This window comes from Oncorhynchus mykiss, chromosome 22 (genome assembly GCF_057628025.1).
Source record: "Oncorhynchus mykiss isolate SJ-2025 chromosome 22, ASM5762802v1, whole genome shotgun sequence".
Taxonomy (NCBI): Eukaryota; Metazoa; Chordata; class Actinopteri; order Salmoniformes; family Salmonidae; genus Oncorhynchus; species Oncorhynchus mykiss.
The window spans coordinates 9,986,270-10,008,364 of record NC_143043.1 but is presented as its reverse complement, the minus strand read 5'-3'; the positions used below and the strand labels follow the sequence as shown (position 1 = coordinate 10,008,364).

The 22,095-nt window shown below is 43.8% G+C and overlaps 1 long non-coding RNA gene across 1 annotated transcript in view; it reads right to left on the bottom strand.

The window, feature by feature from the left end:
* LOC149972793 (uncharacterized) overlaps window positions 1–22,095 on the bottom strand; it is a 548,532-nt gene that overhangs the window by 104,989 nt on the left and 421,448 nt on the right. The window lies entirely within an intron of this gene.

Genomic DNA, 22,095 nt, shown 5'->3' with positions numbered 1-22,095 from the left:
ATTATCTGGCTAATGAGATTAGTGATATGAGCGAGGGAGGAGAGAGAGAGGGATTAGAGGAGGGGGGAGGTGAGGATTAGAGGAGTAGAGGGAGGGATTAACCCTACGCTAAAATATTTCTTCATTTATCAGAAACACCCCTGAGTCCAATCCCTATCCTCCACACTTTCAGTTCCATCCTTCTCTCTCAACTACCTTTCTCTCCTCCTTGGCTTGTTTTGTTCTACAAATCAAGTCAAATGTTATTGTTTGCATACAGATGTTTAGCAGATGTTATTGCGTGTGTAGCGAAATGCTTGTGTTCCTAGCTCCAACGGTGCAGTAATATCTATCAATACATACAAATACATACAGTGGCAAGAAAAAGTATGTGAACCCTTTGGAAATACCTGGATTTCTGCAAAAAAATTGTCATAAAATGTCATCTGATCTTCATCTAGGTCACAAAAATAGACAAACACAGTCTGCTTAAACTAATAACACACAAACAATTATACATTTTCATGTCTTTATTGAACACACTGTGTAAACATTCACAGTGCAGGGTGGAAAAAGTATGTGGACCCTTGGATTTAATAACTGGTTGACCCTCCTTTGGCAGCAGTAACCTCATCCAAACATTTTCTGTAGTTGCAGATCAGACCTGCACAATGGTCAGGAGGATTTTTGGACCATTCCTCTTTACAAAACTGTTTCAGTTCAGCAATATTCTTGGGATGTCTGGTGTGAACTGCTCTCTTGAGGTCATGCCACAACATCTCAATCGGTTTGAGGTCAGGACTCTGACTGGGCCACTCTAGAAGGCGTATTTTCTTCTGTTGAAGCCATTCTGTTGTTTATTTACTTCTGTGTTTTGGGTCGTTGTCCTGTTGCATCACCCAACTTCTGTTGAGCTTCAATTGGGGGACAGATAGCCTAACATTCTCCTGCAAAATGTCTTGATAAACTTGGTAATGAATTTTTCCATCGATGATAGTAAACTGTCCAGGCCCTGAGGCAGCAAAGCAGCCCCAAACCATGATGCTCCCTCCACCATACTTTACAGTTGGGATGAGGTTTTGATGTTGGTGTGTTGTGCCTTTTTTTCTCCACACATAGTGTTGTGTGTTCCTTCTAGACAACTCAACTGTGGTAACATCTGTCCACAGAATATTTTGCCAGTAGCACTGTGTGTAACGATCTTCTTCATCTGAGGAACAGGAAAGATCGGACCAAAACGCAGCATTGTAAGTGTCCATGTTAATTTAATATAACTGAACACCAAATACAAAATAACCAAGTGAAACAACGAAAATCGGGCCTCCCGGGTGGCGCAGTGGTTAAGGGCGCTGTACTGCAGCGCCAGCTGTGCCATCAGAGTCTGGGTTCGCGCCCAGGCTCTGTCGTAAATGGCCGCGACCGGGAGGTCCGTGGGGCGACGCACAATTGGCCTAGCGTTGTCCAGGTTAGGGAGGGCTTGGTCGGTAGGGATGTCCTTGTCTCATCGCGCACCAGCGACTCCTGTGGCGGGCCGGGCGCAGTGCGCGCTAACCAAGGTTGCCAGGTACACGGTGTTTCCTCCGACACATTGGTGTGGTTGGCTTCAGGGTTGGATGTGCGCTGTGTTAAGAAGCAGTGCGGCTTGGTTGGGTTGTGTATCGGAGGACGCATGACTTTCAACCTTCGTCTCTCCCGAGCACGTACGGAAGTTGTAGCGAGGAGACAAGATAGTAGCTACTACAACAATTGGATACCACGAAATTGGGGAGAAAAAGGGGTAAAATTTAAAAAAAAGAAACAACGAAAATCGAAACAGTCCTGAAAGGTGACAAAACACAAAACGGAAGCAACTACCCACAAACACTAGGTGGGAACAGGCTACCTAAGTATGGTTCTCAATCAGAGACAACGATGGGAACCATACCAGGCCAAACACATAGAAAACATAGAAAAACAACAGTGCCCAAAAATGAGACATAAAAAAGGAACTAAGGTCAGGGCGTGACAGTACCCCCCCCCCCCCCCCCCCCCAAAGGTGCAGACTCTGGCCGCAAGGGTCTGGGTGGACATCTATCCACGGTGGCGGCTCTGGCGCGGGACGTGAACCCCACTCCACCTTAGTCTTGGCCCACTTAGGTGGCGCCTCTGGAGCGGCGGACCCTAGTCCGACCCCGGACTGGGGACCCTTGCAGCGGGCCCTGAATAGGAGGGCGACTCTGGCGGGCCGGACAGGCGGGAGACTCTGGTGGCGCCGGACTGACGGGCGGCTCTGGCGGCGCCGGACTGACGGGCGGCTCTGGCGGCTCCGGACAGGAGGGAGACTCTGGAGGGTCCGGACTGACGGGCGGCTCTGGCGGCTCCGGACAGGAGGGAGACTCTGGAGGGTCCGGACTGGAGGGAGACTCTGGAAGGAGAAGACGCAGAGACAGCCTGGTGAGTTAGGCTGCCACAGGGCCCACCAGGCTACAGGAGGCCTGGAGGCCTGGTGCGTAGAGGAGGCACCGAATAAACGGGCTGTGGGGGAGCACTGGAGCTCTAGTGCACAGCCTTGGCACCACTCCGCCAGGCTGAATGCCCACTTTAGCCTGGCCCCTCCAGAGTGCGGAGCGCAGGCATAAGATGAACAGCACCCTCCCAGCGCCACGGAGACACGGTACGCAGAGCCGGCGCAGGATACCCTGGGCCGAAAAGGGCACCGGAGACCAAACACGCTGGGCTGGCACAATTCGCCATGGCTGGATGCCTACTCTCGCATGGCACTTGCGGGGGGCTGGCCTATAGAGCTCCGGGCTATGAGCGCGCACTGGCGACACCGTGCGCTTGACCGCATAACACGGTGCCTGACCAGTACTACGCTGCTTCCGGTAAGCACGGGGAGTTGGCTCAGGTCTATCGCCTGACTCCGCCAATCTCCCCATGTTCCCCCCCAAAAATGTTTTTGGGGCTACCTCTCGTGCTGCGCTGCCTTACCTCATGTTGCTGCCTCTCGTGCTGCGCTGCCTTACCTCATATCGCCGCCTCTCCGCTTTCGCCGTCTCCAGTTCAGCTTTTGGGCGGCGATATTCCCCAGCCTGACTCCAGGGTCCCTTACCGTCTAGTATCTCCTCCCAAGTCCAGCAGTCCCGAACCCTCTGCTCCTCCTTACCACACTGCTTGGTCCGTTGGTGGTGGGTAGTTCTGTAACGATCTTCTTCATCTGAGGAACAGGAAAGATCTGACCAAAACGCAGTGTGGTAAGTGTCCATGTTAATTTAATATAACTGAACACGAAATACAAAATAACCAAGTGAAACAACGGAAATCGAAACAGTCCTGAAAGGTGACAACAACACAGAACAGGAAGCAACTACCCACAAACACCAGGTGGGAACAGGCTACCTAAGTATGGTTCTCAATCAGAGACAACGATAGACAGCTGCCTCTGATTGGGAACCATACCAGGCCAAACACATAGAAAACATAGAAAAACAACATAGAATGCCCACCCAAACTCACACCCCAAACCAAACCAAAAATGAGACATAAAAAAGGAACTAAGGTCAGGGCGTGACACTGTGGAACATCCAGTCATTAGCCTATAGGGTTCACATGCTTTTTCAGACCTACACTGTGAATGTTTAAATTATGTATTCAATATTTTATTTTTAAATACAATAATTTGTTTGTTATTAGTTTAAGCACACTGTGTCTGTCTACTGTTGTGACTTAGATGAAGATCAGATCACATTTTAGGACCGATTTATGCAGAAATCCAGGTAATTCCAAAGGGTTCACATACTTTTTCTTGGCACTGTACATTTCTGTCTTCTCTCGCTTCTGCTTCTCTTTCCTCTCTGTCCTCATACTCTACATTCTAAGTTCATGCTTGTACTCCTCCCTTTTCTCTCCTTCCCTATCTTCCTTTCTTCCTCTATCTCATTCTATCCCTTTTCCCTCCTGTCTATCTTGTCACCCTTGGTGGTACAGTAGGCCTACAGTGTTGGGAGCTATAGCAAGGCAAACAGCTCTAATGATAAGGGCTGCAAAGTGCATCATTGCTAACAAGGCCTAAGTGCCAAAGTGGTTAACTAGGAAACCATCTCCCTCCCCCTATCCTCCTTCCTGTGTGTCACTCCACCTCCCTCTTTCTCTCTCTTCTTCCTTGTCACTCCACCTCTATTCCATTACGTCCATCTCTCACCTCTCCATATATCTCTCCCTCCTTTTTTTCTCTCTATTTGCTTCTCTCGATCTCTTTCTCTCTGCCTCTCCCGCTCTCTCTCCCTCTGCCTCTCTATCTCCCTCTCCCTCTGCCTCGCTCTCTGCCTCTCCCCCTGTGTTTGTGGAGCATGTCTGATAGCCATTAGCGCTACACCTTTATTACTGCAGTAATGACTGACTGTGAGCCTTAATTAGAGATGTGTTAGAGAGTTAGAGCTTACTGTACCTCCTCCCGTTGCCCCCCCCCCCCCCCCGCCTCTGCCCCTCCTACCCCTTCTCAAGTCACACCGTGGAGCCGTTTCTGTGAATCCCATCATCGTGGCGACACCATTAGCAGAGGCGCTCTAAGTGTTCCGTCTGCCGACTGTTAAAACCATTCCACTCATTACAGGCCAATCAGAGGGGAAGGTGTTACGGCTAATTGATAAAGCCCAACAATGCCCAGGAAAATCTTTCTCTATAATTGCTCCTGGAGTGAAAAAGAAAAAGGAAATAGAAGAAGAAGAAGAAACCTGACTCCTGTATGGTAATAATCTGTCATGTATGATAAGAGGATGAGATGATCTGGAAGGCCTGTGTGGGACACAGTGTGAAGACTCTCTCTGTTGGAAGAGGTAAAGGTACTAGGTAATCCAGGGTAATAGCATTATGGACACACTGTTTTCCCCCAAAGACCAAAGCTTATCCTCCGCTGTTGGCTGTGAGATTGACATAGGCCTCCCATGGGCCTCGCTCTCTCTCTCTCTCTCTCTCTCTCTCTCCCACACTCTCTTTCACTCTCTATCTCTCTTTTTCTTGCTCTATGACTAAGGTCAGCTTGATATTGCTGTAAATGTTGTTCCAGGGCAAAAGTGACGACTCCGCGTATTGCTATATGCTCACGTTTGTTCAATTATATATAGAGATATTTTTTGAAATCCTGTGCAGTCTCACTTTTTGCTGATATATGGGATTTGACAATCTTTCCTCCACACAAACCCTCAAGGAAAGTGAAGAAAACAGGACCAATCATACGATCACAACTCATCATAGCCACCACATGCATGGTGTTAGTTATCTATACACCCTGTGTTTCATATAAGATCTAAGGGCACCACTCTTACAATGTCGTCTGATGGGATGGGATGCGATGGGAGTTGAGTGTTGTGCTTGCGTGTGTGTTTTAGATGTTAAGCCCCCCTCTCTCTGTGTCTCTAGTGAAGGGGTTGGTTGCCTGTGGGTATTTCTGTCAGTCAGAGACCTGACCTGTGTGAATGGAGACAGACCCCTCTCTGCTTTTACATCATTTCCTATCTCCTCTCTTCAGTCTTTTAGGCCTGACCCTACTACTTTCCACGTACTCTATCTCTTTCTCTCTTAACCCTTTTCTCTTTCTGGCCCGTCTCTACTCATCCTACTACAATTCCCTTTTTTTACTCCCTTTACTTCCTCATGACCACTTTCTGTCCCTCTTTTTGTCGTTTTGTCCTGTCAGTGCTGTCAACTCTTTTTTTTTCTTGTGCCTTTTCTACTTCTCTGTTTGTTCTTCTCTGTTTTTTGTCTTTAAAAAAAAACAGAAAATCGACGTTGGATACAGTGGGGAGAACAAGTATTTGATACACTGTCGATTTTGCAGGTTTTCCTACTTACAAAGCATGTAGAGGTCTGTAATTTTTTATTATATGTACACTTCAACTGTGAGAGACGGAATCTAAAACAAAAATCCAGAAAATCACATTGTACGATTTTTTAGTTATTCATTTGCATTTTATTGCGTGACTTAAGTATTTGAAACATCAGAAAAGCAGAACTTAATATTTGGTACAAAAACCTTTGCAATTACACAGATCATACGTTTCCTGTAGTTCTTGACCAGGTTTGCACACACTGCAGCAGGGATTTTGGCCAACTCCTCCAAACAAACCTTCTCCAGATCCTTTAGGTTTCGGGGCTGTCGCTGGGCAATACGGACTTTCAGCTCCCTCCAAAGAATTTCGATTGGGTTCAGGTCTGGAGACTGGCTAGGCCACTCCAGGACCTTGAGATACTTCTTACGGAGCCACTCCTTGGTTGCCCTGGCTGTGTGTTTCGGGTCGTTGTCATGCTGGAAGACCCAGCCACAACCCATCTTCAATGCTCTTACTGAGGGAAGGAGGTTTTTGGCCAAGATCTCGCGATACATGGCCCCATCCATCCTCCCCTCAATATGGTGCAGTCGTCCTGTCCCCTTTGCAGAAAAGCATCCCCAAAGAATGATGTTTCCACCTCCATGCTTCACGGTTGGGATGGTGTTCCTGGGGTTGTACTCATCCTTCTTCTTCCTCCAAACACGGCGAGTGGAGTTTAGACCAAAAAACTAAATTTTTGTCTCATCAGACCACATGACCTTCTCCCATTCCTCCTCTGGATCATCCAGATGGTCATTGGCAAACTTCAGACTGGCCTGAACATGCGCTGGCTTGAGCAGGGGAACCTTGCGTGCGCTGCAGGATTTTAATCCATGACGACGTAGTGTGTTACTAATGGTTTTCTTTGAGACTGTGGTCCCAGCTCTCTTCATGTCATTGACCAGGTCCTGCCGTGTAGTTCTGGGCTGATCCCTCACCTTCCTCATGATCATTGATGCCCCACGAGGTGAGATCTTGCATGGAGCCCCAGACCGAGGGTGATTGACCGTCATCTTGAACTTCTTCCATTTTCTAATAATTGCGCCAACAGTTGTTGCCTTCTCACCAAGCTGCTTGCCTATTGTCCTGTAGCCCATCCCAGCCTTGTGCAGGTCTCCAATTTAACCCTGATGTCCTTACACAGCTCTCTGGTCTTGGCCATTGTGGAGAGGTTGGAGTCTGTTTGATTGAGTGTGTGGACAGGTGTATTTTATACAGGTAACGAGTTTAAACAGGTGCAGTTAATACAGGTAATGAGTGGAGAACAGGAGGGATTCTTAAAGAAAAACTAACAGGTCTGTGAGAGCCGGAATTCTTACTGGTTGGTAGGTGATCAAATACTTATGTCATGCAATAAAATACTAATGAATTACTTAAAAATCATACAATGTGATTTTCTGGATTTTTGTTTTAGATTCCGTCTCTCACAGTTGAAGTGTACCTATGATTAAAAAAATACAGACCTCTACATGCTTTGTAAGTAGGAAAACCTGCAAAATCGACAGTGTATCAAATACTTGTTCTCCCCACTGTATATGGTAAGTCATGGTAAATGTGATCAGGCTGTGTATTAGTGGCTATATTCTTCTTAAGGCACAAAGCACCTCTGACCTAGAACTTCTCAGTGGTTTGAGCTGAATATACAAATACAGAAACACCTTATTTACATAAGTATTCAGACCCTTTGCTATGAGACAAAATTGAGCTCAGGTGCATCCTGTTTCCATTGATCATCCTTGAGGTGTTTCTACAACTTGATTGGAGTCCACCTGTGGTAAATTCAGTTGATTGGACATGATTTGGAAAAGCACACACCGGTCTTTATAAGGTCCCACAGTTGACAGTGCATGTCAGAGCAATAATCAAGCCATGAGGTCAAAGGAATTGTCAGGATTGTGTCGAAGCACAGATCTGGGGAAGGATACCAAAACATTTCTGCAGCAACGAAAGTCCCCAAGAACACAGTGGCCTCCATCATTCTTACATGGAAGAAGTTTGGAACTGCTGGCGCCTGGCCAAACTGAAGAAAATTGGGGTAGTTGGGCCTTGGTCAGGGAGGTGACCAAGAACCTGATGGTCACTCTGACTAAGCTCTAGAGTTCCTCTGTGGAGATGGGAGAACCTTCCAGAAGGACAACCATCTCTGCAGCACTCTACCAATCAGGCCTTTATAGTACAGTGGCCAGACAGAAGCCACTCCTCAGTAAAAGGCACTTGACAGGCCACTTGGAGTTTTCCAAAAGGCACCAAAAGGACTCACAGACCATGAGAAACAAGATTATCTGGTCTGATGAAACCAAAGTGGAACTATTTGGCCTGAATGTCAAGCGTCACGTCTGGAGGAAACCAGGCACCAGTCATCACCTGGCCAATAACTTCCCTATGGTGAAGCATGGTGATGGCAACATCATGCTGTGGGAATGTTTTTCAGCCCCTGCCGCTGGGAGACTAGTCAGGATCCAGGGAAAGATGAATGGAGAAATGTACAGAGAAGTCCTTGATGAAAACCTCCAGAGCGCTCAGGACCTCAGACTGGGGCGAAGGTGGCCTGATTCAGTTTTGCTGTACTGACTGCTCTTGGAAGGACGTCACTTTGTGGAGTTCGATAGTAAAAACTTCCCATAGCGATTACAACGAAAACGAAGAAGTCCAAGGTATTCTCATGAAGGCAATCACTTGACCCAACGGGGTGTTCTAGACACCACTGTAGACACGCACAAATCAGAGAGTTACAAAGGACAATCTGCATCCCAACTGTCTCTGAAAAGGGTGCTTTGGAAAGGATGAGAATGTCTGGTGTATTCAATGTTTTATAGAGGTGTCAAACAGAATGAATAACAGAGCCGTTGGCCACCATGCTCCACTCCTATTGGCCCTGGTACACTAAATCTAATTGCACCTTTCTGGCTATGCAGCCATTTAAAGGAATTGTTTTTTTTTTAATGTTTTAGCCATTTTTTTTTCTCCCCAATTTTGTGGTATCCAATTGGTAGTAGTTACAGTCTTGTCTCATCGCTGCAACTCCCGTACGGACTCTCGTACGGACTCGAGAGCCATGCGTCCTCCGAAACACAACCCAACCTACCCAACTTATATTCATCTCTTGGGTCTTGTGTAAATGAACTAAGCATTTGCAGCAGTTTTGAAGTATTAATTTCCCTGGGATGATATTATTGAGCCTCAACAGCTTAAAAAGTTGATCAAATCAAATCAAATCAAAATGTATTTACATAGCCCTTCGTACATCAGCTGATATCTCAAAGTGCTGTACAGAAACCCAGCCTAAAACCCCCAAACAGCAAGCAATGCAGGTGTAGAAGCACGGTGGCTAGGAAAAACTCCCTAGAAAGGCCAAAACCTAGGAAGAAACCTAGAGAGGAACCAGGCTATGTGGGGTGGCCAGTCCTCTTCTGGCTGTGCCGGGTGGAGATTATAACAGAACATGGCCAAGATGTTCAAATGTTCATAAATGACCAGCATGGTCGAATAATAATAAGGCAGAACAGTTGAAACTGGAGCAGCAGCACGGCCAGGTGGACTGGGGACAGCAATGAGTCATCATGTCAGGTAGTCCTGAGGCATGGTCCTAGGGCTCAGGTCCTCCGAGAGAGAGAAAGAAAGAGAGAAAGAGAGAATTAGAGAGAGCACACTTAAATTCACACAGGACACCGAATAGGACAGGAGAAGTACTCCAGATATAACAAACTGACCCTAGCCCCCCGACACATAAACTACTGCAGCATAAATACTGGAGGCTGAGACAGGAGGGGTCAGGAGACACTGGGGCTCCACCCGAGGACACCCCCGGACAGGGCCAAACAGGAAGGATATAATCCCACCCACTTTGCAAAAGCACAGCCCCCACTTGATTACTGTTTAATTACAGTTTATAACCATTTATAACAACTATCTGCGAAGCACCATTTTTACATTAACACACAACATAAACCAAGCCATTGATTGCAAGTGTTTGGCTAGCTTAATTACAGCACCAGACTGGTGACGCTGGGAGCTGGGAGTCCGCCGGGAGTCCGCTGGGAGTCAGCACCATATGAGCTTCATGTTGCCTTCACACAGACAGATTTGGCTGATAGATTGGCCTGTTAAAAAACATCCGAGACAGGGCCCACACCTGCCTGCAGGGCTGGAATTACGCTAATAGAGAAGAGGAATCCCAGAGCCCAGAGCCTTAAATGTACTTGCCTCTCTGAATCCTCACTACTTAATTGAGATTGTGTGTGTGTGTGTGTGTGTGTGTGTGTGTGTGTGTGTGTGTGTGTGTGTGTGTGTGTGTGTGTGTGTGTGTGTGTGCGTGCGTGCGTGCGTGCGTGCGTGTGCGTGCGTGCGTGTGCATGTGTGCCAGTCTCTATCATGATGCTAGGTGTTACAGCCTGCCTGTCAGAGCCATGTCAAAAGATTTGACATGGGCCCTCAAATCCTCAAAAAGTTCTACAGCTGCACCATTGTGAGTATCTTGACTGGCTGCATCACTGCTTGGTATGGCAACACCACTGCCCTCTATCGCAAGGCGCTACAGAGGGCAGTGGGGACAGTCCAGTACATCATTGTGGCCAAGTTCCCTGCCATCCAGGACCTCTATATCAGGCGGAGTGAAAGGATGGCCTGGAAAATTGTTAAAAACTCCAGCCACCCAAGCCATAGGCTTTTCTTTCTGCGTCAGCACGACAAGTGGTACCGGTGCATCAAGTCTGACACCAACAGGCTCCTGAACAGCTTCTATCCTCAAACCATAAGACTGCTAAATAGCTAACAGAATGGCCACAAGGACTATCTGAGTTGATCCTTGTATTTTAATTTGTCTTTTTTCACTGTCACTTTGCACACTTACAGGACGTGGAAATGACACTCCAACACGCATAACATGCACACATATTTATACTGAATCCACATTTAGTTACGTTACAGCCTTATTCTAAAATGTATTAAATGTTTTCTCCCCTCATCAATCTACACACAATACCCCATAAAGACATCACAATACCCCATAATGACATCACAATACCCCATAAAGACATCACAATACCCCATAATGACATCACAATACCCCATAAAGACATCACAATACCCCATAATGACATCACATTACCCCATAATGACATCAAAATACCTCATAATGACAAAGCAAAAAGAAGTTATAACATTTTTGCCAATTTATTACAAATAAAAAACTGAAATATCACATTTACATGTCTTTTTTTGTTTGTACTTTATTGAAGCACCTTTGGCAGCGATTACAGTCACAAGTCTTCTTGTGTATGACGCTACAAGCTTGGCACACCTGCATTTGGGGCTTTTCTCCTATTCTTCTCTGAAATTCTCTCAAGCTCTGTCAGGTTGGGTGGGGAGTGTTGCTGCACAGCTATTTTCAGGACTCTGCAGAGATGTTCAATCGGGTTCAAGTTCAGGCTCTGGCTGGGCCACTAAAGGACATTCAGAGACTTGTCCTGAAGCCACTCCTGCGTTGTCTTGGCTGTGTGCTGAGGGTCATTGTCCTGTTGGAAGGTGAACCTTTGCCCCAGTCTGAGGTCCTGAGCACTCTGGAGCAGGTTTTCATCAAGGATCTCTCTGTACTCTTTCACTGGATCATCTTTCCCTCGATTCTGACTAGTCTCCCAGCCCCTGTGGCTGAAAAACATCCCCACAGCATGATACTGCCACTCCCATGCTTCACCGTAGGGATGGTATTGGCCAGGTGATGACCGGTGCCTGGTTTCCTACAGACGTGATGCTTGGCATCCAATCTTGGTTTCATCAGACCAGAGAATCTTGTTTATCATGGTCTGAGAGTCCTTTTGGTGCTTTTTGGCAAACTCTAAGCGGGCTGCCATGTGCTTTTACCATACAAGCCTGATTGATGGAGTACTGTAGAGATGGTTGTCCTTCTGGAAGGTTCTCCCATCTCCACAGAGGAACTCTGGAGGTCAGTCAGAGTGACCATCTGGTTCTTGGTCACCTCCCTGACCAAGGCCCTTCTTCCCCGTTTGCTCAGTTTAGCCAGGCAGCCAGCTCTAGGAAGAGTCTTGGTGGTTCCAAACGTCTTCCGTTTAAGAATGATGGAGGCCACTGTTCTTGGGGACCTTCAATGCTGCAGACATTTTTTTGGTACCCTTCCCCAGATCTGTGCCTCGACATGATTCTGTCTCGGAACTCTTCGGACAATTCCTTCAACCTCATGTCTTGGTTTTTGCTCTGACACGCACTGTTAACTGTGGGACCTTATATAGACAGGTGTGTGCATTTCCAAATCATATCCAATGAATTTAATTTACTTCAAGTTGTCTCCAATCAAGTTGTTGAAACATCTCAAGGATGATTAATAGAAGCAGGATGCACCTGAGCTCAATTTTGAGTCTCATAGCAAAGGATCTGAATAAGGTTATGATTTTATTTTGTTAATTAGCAAAAATTCAAAAAAACTTTTTTCGCTTTGTCATTATTGGGTATTGTGTGAAGATTGATAAGGGAAGAAAATATTGAATCATTTTTAGAATAAGGCTGTAACATAACAAAATGTGCAAAAAGTCAAGGCGTCTGAATACCTTCCGATTGCACTGTACAGCTTCTTACTTTCTAGTGTTCTTCTTATTTCTCATTTAAAATGTCTTGTGTGTTCTGGTTCTACCTTATGCTATTTTTAGTGCCACATTGATATTGAATACTGCATTGTGGGGTTTGGAGTTTGCATGAAAGTCATTTCACTGTACTTGTGCCCATGACATTAAACCTTGAAACTTGATGAGGAAGCAAGCTGTTTAGGTCTACTGAGAGAGATTTGTCTTTTTATTCTGTAAATAAAGAAACACATCTCACTCCATATAGGTCTGCTAATACACTTGTAGACACTAAACTCTATAAGTGCACTGTGCACGCCTGGTGTGGGAACTCTTAATTATATCTTAAAATAAAGGGGTACCGAAATGTAAGCCTCTGCTCTCCACTCCTCAATTCTCTCTTTCTCTATTCTGTCCTCTCCTCCACTCTTCTCTCCCAACTCCTATGTCCTCTCCTCCTCTGCTCTCCTCTCTCTCCTTCTCCTCTCTCTACCTGTTCTTTCTGTTTGCGCGTGCTTTGGGACCAGCTTTTGTGATCAATGTGAGGCCATATCCATGAGGGAAGCCGCAGGCGGCGCACAGCCAAGTCCCCGCCCCACTCTCCACTGAATATGACACAGCTGCTTTTCAGAACCCAACCGCTCGAGCCCCTTCATCCTGAGAGCAAACAAAAAGTGCCTATTTATTAGAATACTTGTTTTGTATTGTTCAGCGCCACACAACAGACGCTTCATTATGTAAGAAGCAAACCCCTTTCACTGAGAGAAACAATAACTTGAAATTGTCTTTTAGAGTGTATAATAAATGTAATTTCTTCTTGTCTCTCCCCTCAGTGTGTGTTGAATGGTGGGTTTGGGCACCGGGCACGGATGGCACACACAGCGGTTAGAGTTTAGGGGCGATGGCGGTCTTACAGGAAGCTTTGGTGTGTTTAGGACGGCTTTAGGAGGAGGATGGAGAAAAATATATTCCTACTTCACTGACTACGATAGAGGATCAGGGAGACGTGCGTAAGTTTGCATAACCTCAGCTATTTTATGCACAAGGAGGTTGGTCTATCTTTCCCTTGTCACGTCTTTATTTTCTGGTGGCTGTTGTTGTAATAGATGTTAGATATATATTATGCAGAACTGAAATAATTTATGTTTGAAAACTATTAGTGGGTGTGGAACAAGGGTTTTTATGACAAGTTGCGATAGTTAAATAAAATAAATGGCAACTTTGGGTTCATCAGTGCATGTGCTCCGTCGTCCCTTAATTCAACGCAGATAAACTATAATACATTGTATCTGTGTGAATAATTCAATTGAATTGGACGCAAATGCTAGTCTCAATGCTTTGGTGAGTCTTGGAATCAGAGTGCGTAATAAACATCTCCACAATAACGCATATGCTACGCGCTATCACCTCTGCAATTTTGAACCACATGCTATTTGTTGAATTACTGCTAACTGTATTTCGCCTATATTCTTCAATAAAGAGATAGCTAATGTTGATTGAAACGTGTAATTGTCGTGTTAGCTTATAAACAATTTAACAATTAGGCTATGCACTCAATTTATTTTAGACAAATATTCCCCCCCATTACTCTCTTTTCTCATAATGTCCCTCTTTTTGCATTATATTTTTTTAGCTGAATGGAAAAAACGCACTAGCGACTAGCCTATTTATGGACGTTGATGTGGTTGTTTTGCCGGGCACCGGATGCAGATTCGTTCCTTGAACGCACAGTGAGTGCACGCTGACCATCAACATGCAGTGGAGGGAGGGCAGGTTAGTGCCATACGGCGCCTTGGGACGTCCATTCCCTAAACCCTAACCCCTACCCTCACCCAAACCCTTGTCTTACCCCCTTTTAAAATTCAACGACTAAGAGGACAGATTTGGGACGTCCCAGGGATCCCGTTTAAACTTTGTTGACTTCCCTCCACGGAGGGAGGCAGGTCAACAGATAGAGCAGCTCGCCTGATCTCTGTCGCTGTCGTTTTCACATGATATCCGGATCGGTTAATTGACTCGTCCAAGTCGTGACTTTAAAGATCTTATTTTTGTGCCAGTGCAGCCATTGCCTTTAACTGGGCTCTAATGACAAAAACCGACTATCGATGACTATGTCATGCCCGATAAACAACCATATATAGCATATAGGCTATATCAAATCTTTTTTTTATTGTCACTTGTGCCGAAAACAACACTTTACCGTAAAACGCTTACTTATGAGCCGTTTCCCAACAATGCAGAGTTAAAAAGTAAAACATCCTGATACTCTTCACACACATCAGCTGCTACTCTGTTCATTATCTATCCTGATACTCTTCACACACATCAGCTACTACTCTGTTCATTATCTATCCTGATACTCTTCACACACATCAGCTGCTACTCTGTTCATTATCTATCCTGATACTCTTCACACACATCAGCTGCTACTCTGTTCATTATCTATCCTGATACTCTTCACACACACCCGCTGCTACTCTGTTCATTATCTATCCTGATACTCTTCACACACATCAGCTGCTACTCTGTTCATTATCTATCCTGATACCCTTCACACACATCAGCTGCTACTCTGTTCATTATCTATCCTGATACCCTTCAAACACATCAGCTGCTACTCTGTTCATTATCTATCCTGATACTCTTCACACACATCAGCTGCTACTCTGTTCATTATCTATCCTGATACTCTTCACACACATCAGCTGCTACTCTGTTCATTATCTATCCTGATACTCTTCACACACATCAGCTGCTACTCTGTTCATTATCTATCCTGATACTCTTCACACACATCAGCTGCTACTCTGTTCATTATCTATCCTGATACTCTTCACACACATCAGCTGCTACTCTGTTCATTATCTATCCTGATACTCTTCACACACATCAGCTGCTACTCTGTTCATTATCTATCCTGATACTCTTCACACACATCAGCTGCTACTCTGTTCATTATCTATCCTGATACTCTTCACACACATCAGCTGCTACTCTGTTCATTATCTATCCTGATACTCTTCACACACATCAGCTGCTACTCTGTTCATTATCTATCCTGATACTCTTCACACACATCAGCTGCTACTCTGTTCATTATCTATCCTGATACTCTTCACACACATCAGCTACTACTCTGTTCATTATCTATCCTGATACTCTTCACACACATCAGCTGCTACTCTGTTCATTATCTATCCTGATACTCTTCACACACATCAGCTGCTACTCTGTTCATTATCTATCCTGATACTCTTCAAACACATCAGCTGCTACTCTGTTCATTATCTATCCTGATACTCTTCAAACACATCAGCTGCTACTCTGTTCATTATCTATCCTGATACTCTTCAAACACATCAGCTGCTACTCTGTTCATTATCTATCCTGATACTCTTCACACACATCAGCTACTACTCTGTTCATTATCTATCCTGATACTCTTCACACACATCAGCTGCTACTCTGTTCATTATCTATCCTGATACTCTTCACACACATGAGCTGCTACTCTGTTCATTATCTATCCTGATACTCTTCACACACATCAGCTGCTACTCTGTTTATTATCTATCCTGATACTCTTCACACACACCCGCTGCTACTCTGTTCATTATCTATCCTGATACTCTTCAAACACATCAGCTGCTACTCTGTTCATTATCTATCCTGATACTCTTCACACACACCCGCTGCTACTCAGTTCATTATCTATCCTGATACCCTTCAAACACATCAGCTGCTACTCTGTTCATTATCTATCCTGATACTCTTCACACACACCCGCTGCTACTCTGTTCATTATCTATCCTGATACTCTTCACACACACCCGCTGCTACTCTGTTCATTATCTATCCTGATACTCTTCAAACACATCAGCTGCTACTCTGTTCATTATCTATCCTGATACTTTTCACACACATCCGCTGCTACTCTGTTCATTATCTATCCTGATACTCTTCACACACATCAGCTGCTACTCTGTTCATTATCTATCCTGATACTCTTCACACACACCCGCTGCTACTCTGTTCATTATCTATCCTGATACTCTTCACACACACCCGCTGCTACTCTGTTCATTATCTATCCTGATACCCTTCAAACACATCAGCTGCTACTCTGTTCATTATCTATCCTGATACTCTTCACACACATGAGCTGCTACTCTGTTCATTATCTATCCTGATACTCTTCACACACATCAGCTACTACTCTGTTCATTATCTATCCTGATACTCTTCACACACATCAGCTGCTACTCTGTTCATTATCTATCCTGATACTCTTCACACACATGAGCTGCTACTCTGTTCATTATCTATCCTGATACTCTTCACACACATCAGCTGCTACTCTGTTTATTATCTATCCTGATACTCTTCACACACATCAGCTGCTACTCTGTTCATTATCTATCCTGATACTCTTCAAACACATCAGCTGCTACTCTGTTTATTATCTATCCTGATACTCTTCACACACACCCGCTGCTACTCTGTTCATTATCTATCCTGATACTCTTCACACACACCCGCTGCTACTCTGTTCATTATCTATCCTGATACTCTTCAAACACATCAGCTGCTACTCTGTTCATTATCTATCCTGATACTCTTCACACACACCCGCTGCTACTCTGTTCATTATCTATCCTGATACCCTTCAAACACATCAGCTGCTACTCTGTTCATTATCTATCCTGATACTCTTCACACACACCCGCTGCTACTCTGTTCATTATCTATCCTGATACTCTTCACACACACCCGCTGCTACTCTGTTCATTATCTATCCTGATACTCTTCAAACACATCAGCTGCTACTCTGTTCATTATCTATCCTGATACTCTTCACACACATCCGCTGCTACTCTGTTCATTATCTATCCTGATACTCTTCACACACATCAGCTGCTACTCTGTTCATTATCTATCCTGATACTCTTCACACACACCCGCTGCTACTCTGTTCATTATCTATCCTGATACTCTTCACACATGCTGCTGATACTACTCTGTTCATTATCTATCCTGATACTCTTCACACACATCAGCTGCTACTCTGTTCATTATCTATCCTGATACTCTTCAAACACATCAGCTGCTACTCTGTTCATTATCTATCCTGATACTCTTCACACACATCAGCTGCTACTCTGTTCATTATCTATCCTGATACCCTTCAAACACATCAGCTGCTACTCTGTTCATTATCTATCCTGATACTCTTCACACACATCCGCTGCTACTCTGTTCATTATCTATCCTGATACTCTTCACACACATCAGCTGCTACTCTGTTCATTATCTATCCTGATACTCTTCACACACATCAGCTGCTACTCTGTTCATTATCTATCCTGATACTCTTCACACACACCCGCTGCTACTCTGTTCATTATCTATCCTGATACTCTTCACACATGCTGCTGATACTACTCTGTTCATTATCTATCCTGATACTCTTCACACACATCCGCTGCTACTCTGTTCATTATCTATCCTGATACTCTTCACACATGCTGCTGATACTACTCTGTTTATTATTTATCCTGATTGCCTTGTCACTTTTTCACCTAAAGGTAACAGTGACTAGGCAATCAGAATAGATAATAACCAGAGTAGCAGCATGTGTGAAGAGTATCAGAATAGATAACAACCAGAGTAGCAGCATGTGTGAAGAGTATCAGAATAGATAACAACCAGAGTAGCAGCATGTGTGAAGAGTATCAGAATAGATAACAACCAGAGTAGCAGCATGTGTGAAGAGTATCAGAATAGATAACAACCAGAGTAGCAGCATGTGTGAAGAGTATCAGAATAGATCATAAACAGAGTAGCAGCATGTGTGAAGAGTATCAGAATAGATAAGGGTCAATGTTATAATAGGGCTAGAATTGGGTTTAGGGTTAGGAGCTAGGGTTAAGGTAAGGGTACGGGTTAGGGTTACTGTTAGGGAAAATAGGATTTTGAATGGGACTGAATTGTGTGTCCATAGAAGGTTAGCTGTACAAGATTGTTTTTGTGCATGTGTGCATGTGTGCGTGGTGTGGCTATAAATAGCTATTTCTGTATAGGCATAGACCGACTATAGTCGATCAATCGAATTTGTGTGCAGGCTGGTTCAAAATGCTGAGCAGGGTTATCATCACAATGTTACACTATGCCTTCTTGCCCTTCCTCCATCCCATCCCATCCACCCACACACACACACACACACACACACACACACACACACACACACACACACACACACACACACACACACACACACACACACACACACACACACACTTGGGAGAAACGGGTTTGAGTGGCGCCAAATGAACTGTTTTAAACATACAAGTAGCCTGACCTGAAGCCCAATTTTGTTTTGATTGATTACTATCAAATTATAGAAACGAATTAGGCCCCGAGGATATATGAAGAAAAAAAATGTTTTAATGTTCACACGGTAAAAATGTCAAATCTTTCGGATCCCTATGATTACCATTTCCAACCTGCATCCTCCGGATTAAGGCATTTCCCCGGTTGAAATCTGCATATAAAGTAGTGCCAGAGCGCCAGAAAATAACTATAATAACGTGGAAGGGGATGAAAGTAATGACCCTGCTCTAGGGACATCTGGAAACGGCTCTGTCCTTCTACCTCGATGGCTTCAATTGAAAATTCAGGGGCATTTATGTCAAACGCATGATAGAGCGGCCTAATAGGTAGGCCTAATTTTGGTTAATTTCCTTGGGTAAAGGTGGTAGTTTAGTCTAAATTCAATGGCTGATGGTCCGCTAAAACCACTCGTTAATCAAAATTAAATTTAAACCCAAAAAATATATAAAAAATAAATAACGAATATTGTTCTAGGCTGGTTGAGGGGGCTGGATAAGTGGTGTGACCCTTGCCCCCGCGCGTGCACCTGCAGCAACGAGTGTGCAGCGTTTCGCAGACTGCGCACAAAGAAGCTGGGAGAATTCTAAACTTGAGGCGAGTGATCGAGAATGACAGGAAAAGTAAATATGGCCCAAGATTGGTTGCAGTGCGTTTGCAAAAGCTAATTCCTCGCTGATGACGTTCAACACCGGTTCCACTTTGTTTTCAGGCTGTTTGAATTGTGTCCGATTTTTTGTTGTTGAAAATATAGGCATTTTGAGATTATGTTAAAGAGGATAAAATTATTAGCCTATAATTTTGTAATATTTAATAATTATGAGAATAATCTGAACTACTAAATCTAATTATTATAATATCAATAATTTCCTTCATAATGATCACCCTCATCATCATAATTTAGCAAACAATCTCCCTAATGAAAAACAAGGTTAGCTACATATAGCTAAATAAAGGAATCAGAAATCATCGAAATTAGCCTACATGAAATAAACGTTTTAGTAGGCCTACATGTTCCAGAAACATTTGTCGATATTAATAATAATTATATAGGCCTAGGTCATCAGCCATTATCCACTTTGAACACTCAAAACCATTCGATGCAATTTCATAACGATATGCCCTAGAAAACCTTTATCTTTAGTAATTATTAAAGGCACTAATATGTTCAAATATGCTGTTCAAAAACAGGGTATGTTCACACACCTTAGACCAAAAACAATAATAATATTGTTGGCTATTTTAATGGATCGCAAAACCAACTTCCAGTCAAAATACACATTTTTCAAAAAAAAAAATCATACTTTCAGAATATTTTAAATTGCAATAATCATTTAAAGCTATTAGCTTATAGGCCATTGAAGTCACAGTATTTCAATGGCTTGTTTGTGTAATCACAATTTAAAGATGATGCTATAATGACAAGCCTCTCTCTGAAACATATTGTGGATTGTGTGATTTTCTTATTCATCGACATTATATATAGACCTACATTAGTATAATATCATGGGCCTGTGATATTGTGTTATTATAGACTATAATATAGGCCTATTATTATGATGTTACTTACTTGTTATTATTACAATTGTCCTATTATAGTCGGCCTAGTAATAATCTAGTTGTAGTGGGCAACAGTTGTGATGTGAAGTCAAAAAAGGGGCTCATATTTATTGCGATTTGATCTGGGAAGAGTGGTATCAGTGCGCTCTCTCTCGGTGGTTTGCGCACGCAAGTGTGTCAGTAGTCCATTCTCGGTGTGTCACAACCCAAAAAATATCTAATCCTCGAGCCATAAACCACGAGACGTGGGTTACGAGGATGTTATTGACCATTGTGAGATCCCTTAACTCTACCGGTCGCAGAGGGATAGATAGGCCTACGCCTGAATGCTCCTCCAGCTCCGGTATTGAAGGATATATGAGCCTAATTAAAAGCAACAAACCATGATACAATGATTAAATCGTTAGCCTCGCGGCGGGGAAGGAATATGTTTTTTTGCCTTTCAATTAGCCGCTGATTGGGTTTTTCAGGGGAGGTCAGCTGTGAAATTTGATGCACGTGCGCGCGATCATGTGCCAGTTGAGATCTGACACCATAACACTCAGCCTTGCCAGTTTAAAATGAAACGAATTTGTTTTATTTTCTGTGTGGATAGGCATAGACATAAATATATTAACCCCACGTTATTATTGGTTAAAAAGACAGCATTGGAATAGCATGCGTGGTTTTTCCGCATCTGAAAAAAATATATCGAATTTTGGTTTAATTTCTATCATCGAGCCTATAAATTGTGTCACATAATTATTCACTTTGGTGCCCATATCTGTTTACAAAATGTTTTTGACTTTGGGTAGCGTAATAACCAGCTGTGAAGTGTATGCTATAGGTTCTTATGGCAACACAAACGCCAATGGGAACACCATGGCGCACGCAAGGCACGCTCCCATGCTGTTCCCCTCCAGCAGACGGCGATGACAGTCTATCTCAAGTCTGCCCCAGTGACTACATTATAACAGCCTCCTTAACAGCTGATTAGAATAAGTAACATGTCTTCCCGCGGTCCAAAACCCCATTAGCTTGTTTGTAGAAGTATGACATCTGATAATGCCACACTTTGACGCACGGCTAGGTTGTGGTTAGTGACGCAAAACAGCGTGTGTGCATGCGAGCGTGTGTGTAGGCCTATGCGTGGCCAACATCTTCAACAAGCCAACAATCTGTAATTGTCTATTTGGTTCCTTTATATATATATATATATATATATATATATATATATATATATATAAATGTATTCAACAGAAGTAGCTTATGAACTACTGACTGTTATAATGTATGTCATTTTGAAAAAATATAGTCCTAGACAGCTAGGTCGTTCAAGATTGAAGTAGAAATGGGATGCCTATCCATGTCCTGAAGACATCGTGGACACATTTTTTTTATTTTATTACCCTATCCCAAACCATAATCCTTACCTTAATCATTCGGACCGAGTGCCTAAACTTAACCCTTAACTATAAAATTTGACGTTTGAAGAAATGGAACGATACAGAGCAGCAGGAGCAACAAAAACACTCGAAATTGGATGAATGTCTAATTCTGCAGTGAGACTGTGAAAACTTGTTTCAAATGCTCAATGACTATGTGGTTGAATAACTTTTAGGCTAGAAGTCTAGTCTTGAAAGTGGCAAGCGGATTTATATGTAATTCCCCGCAATTTTACTCACCATGTAACTTAGCGAGGGTGACCCACCTCTCACCCCCCTGCCAGTATGTTCCTCTTTCACTGGTTCTGCGTCACCTGACTGAGCGCC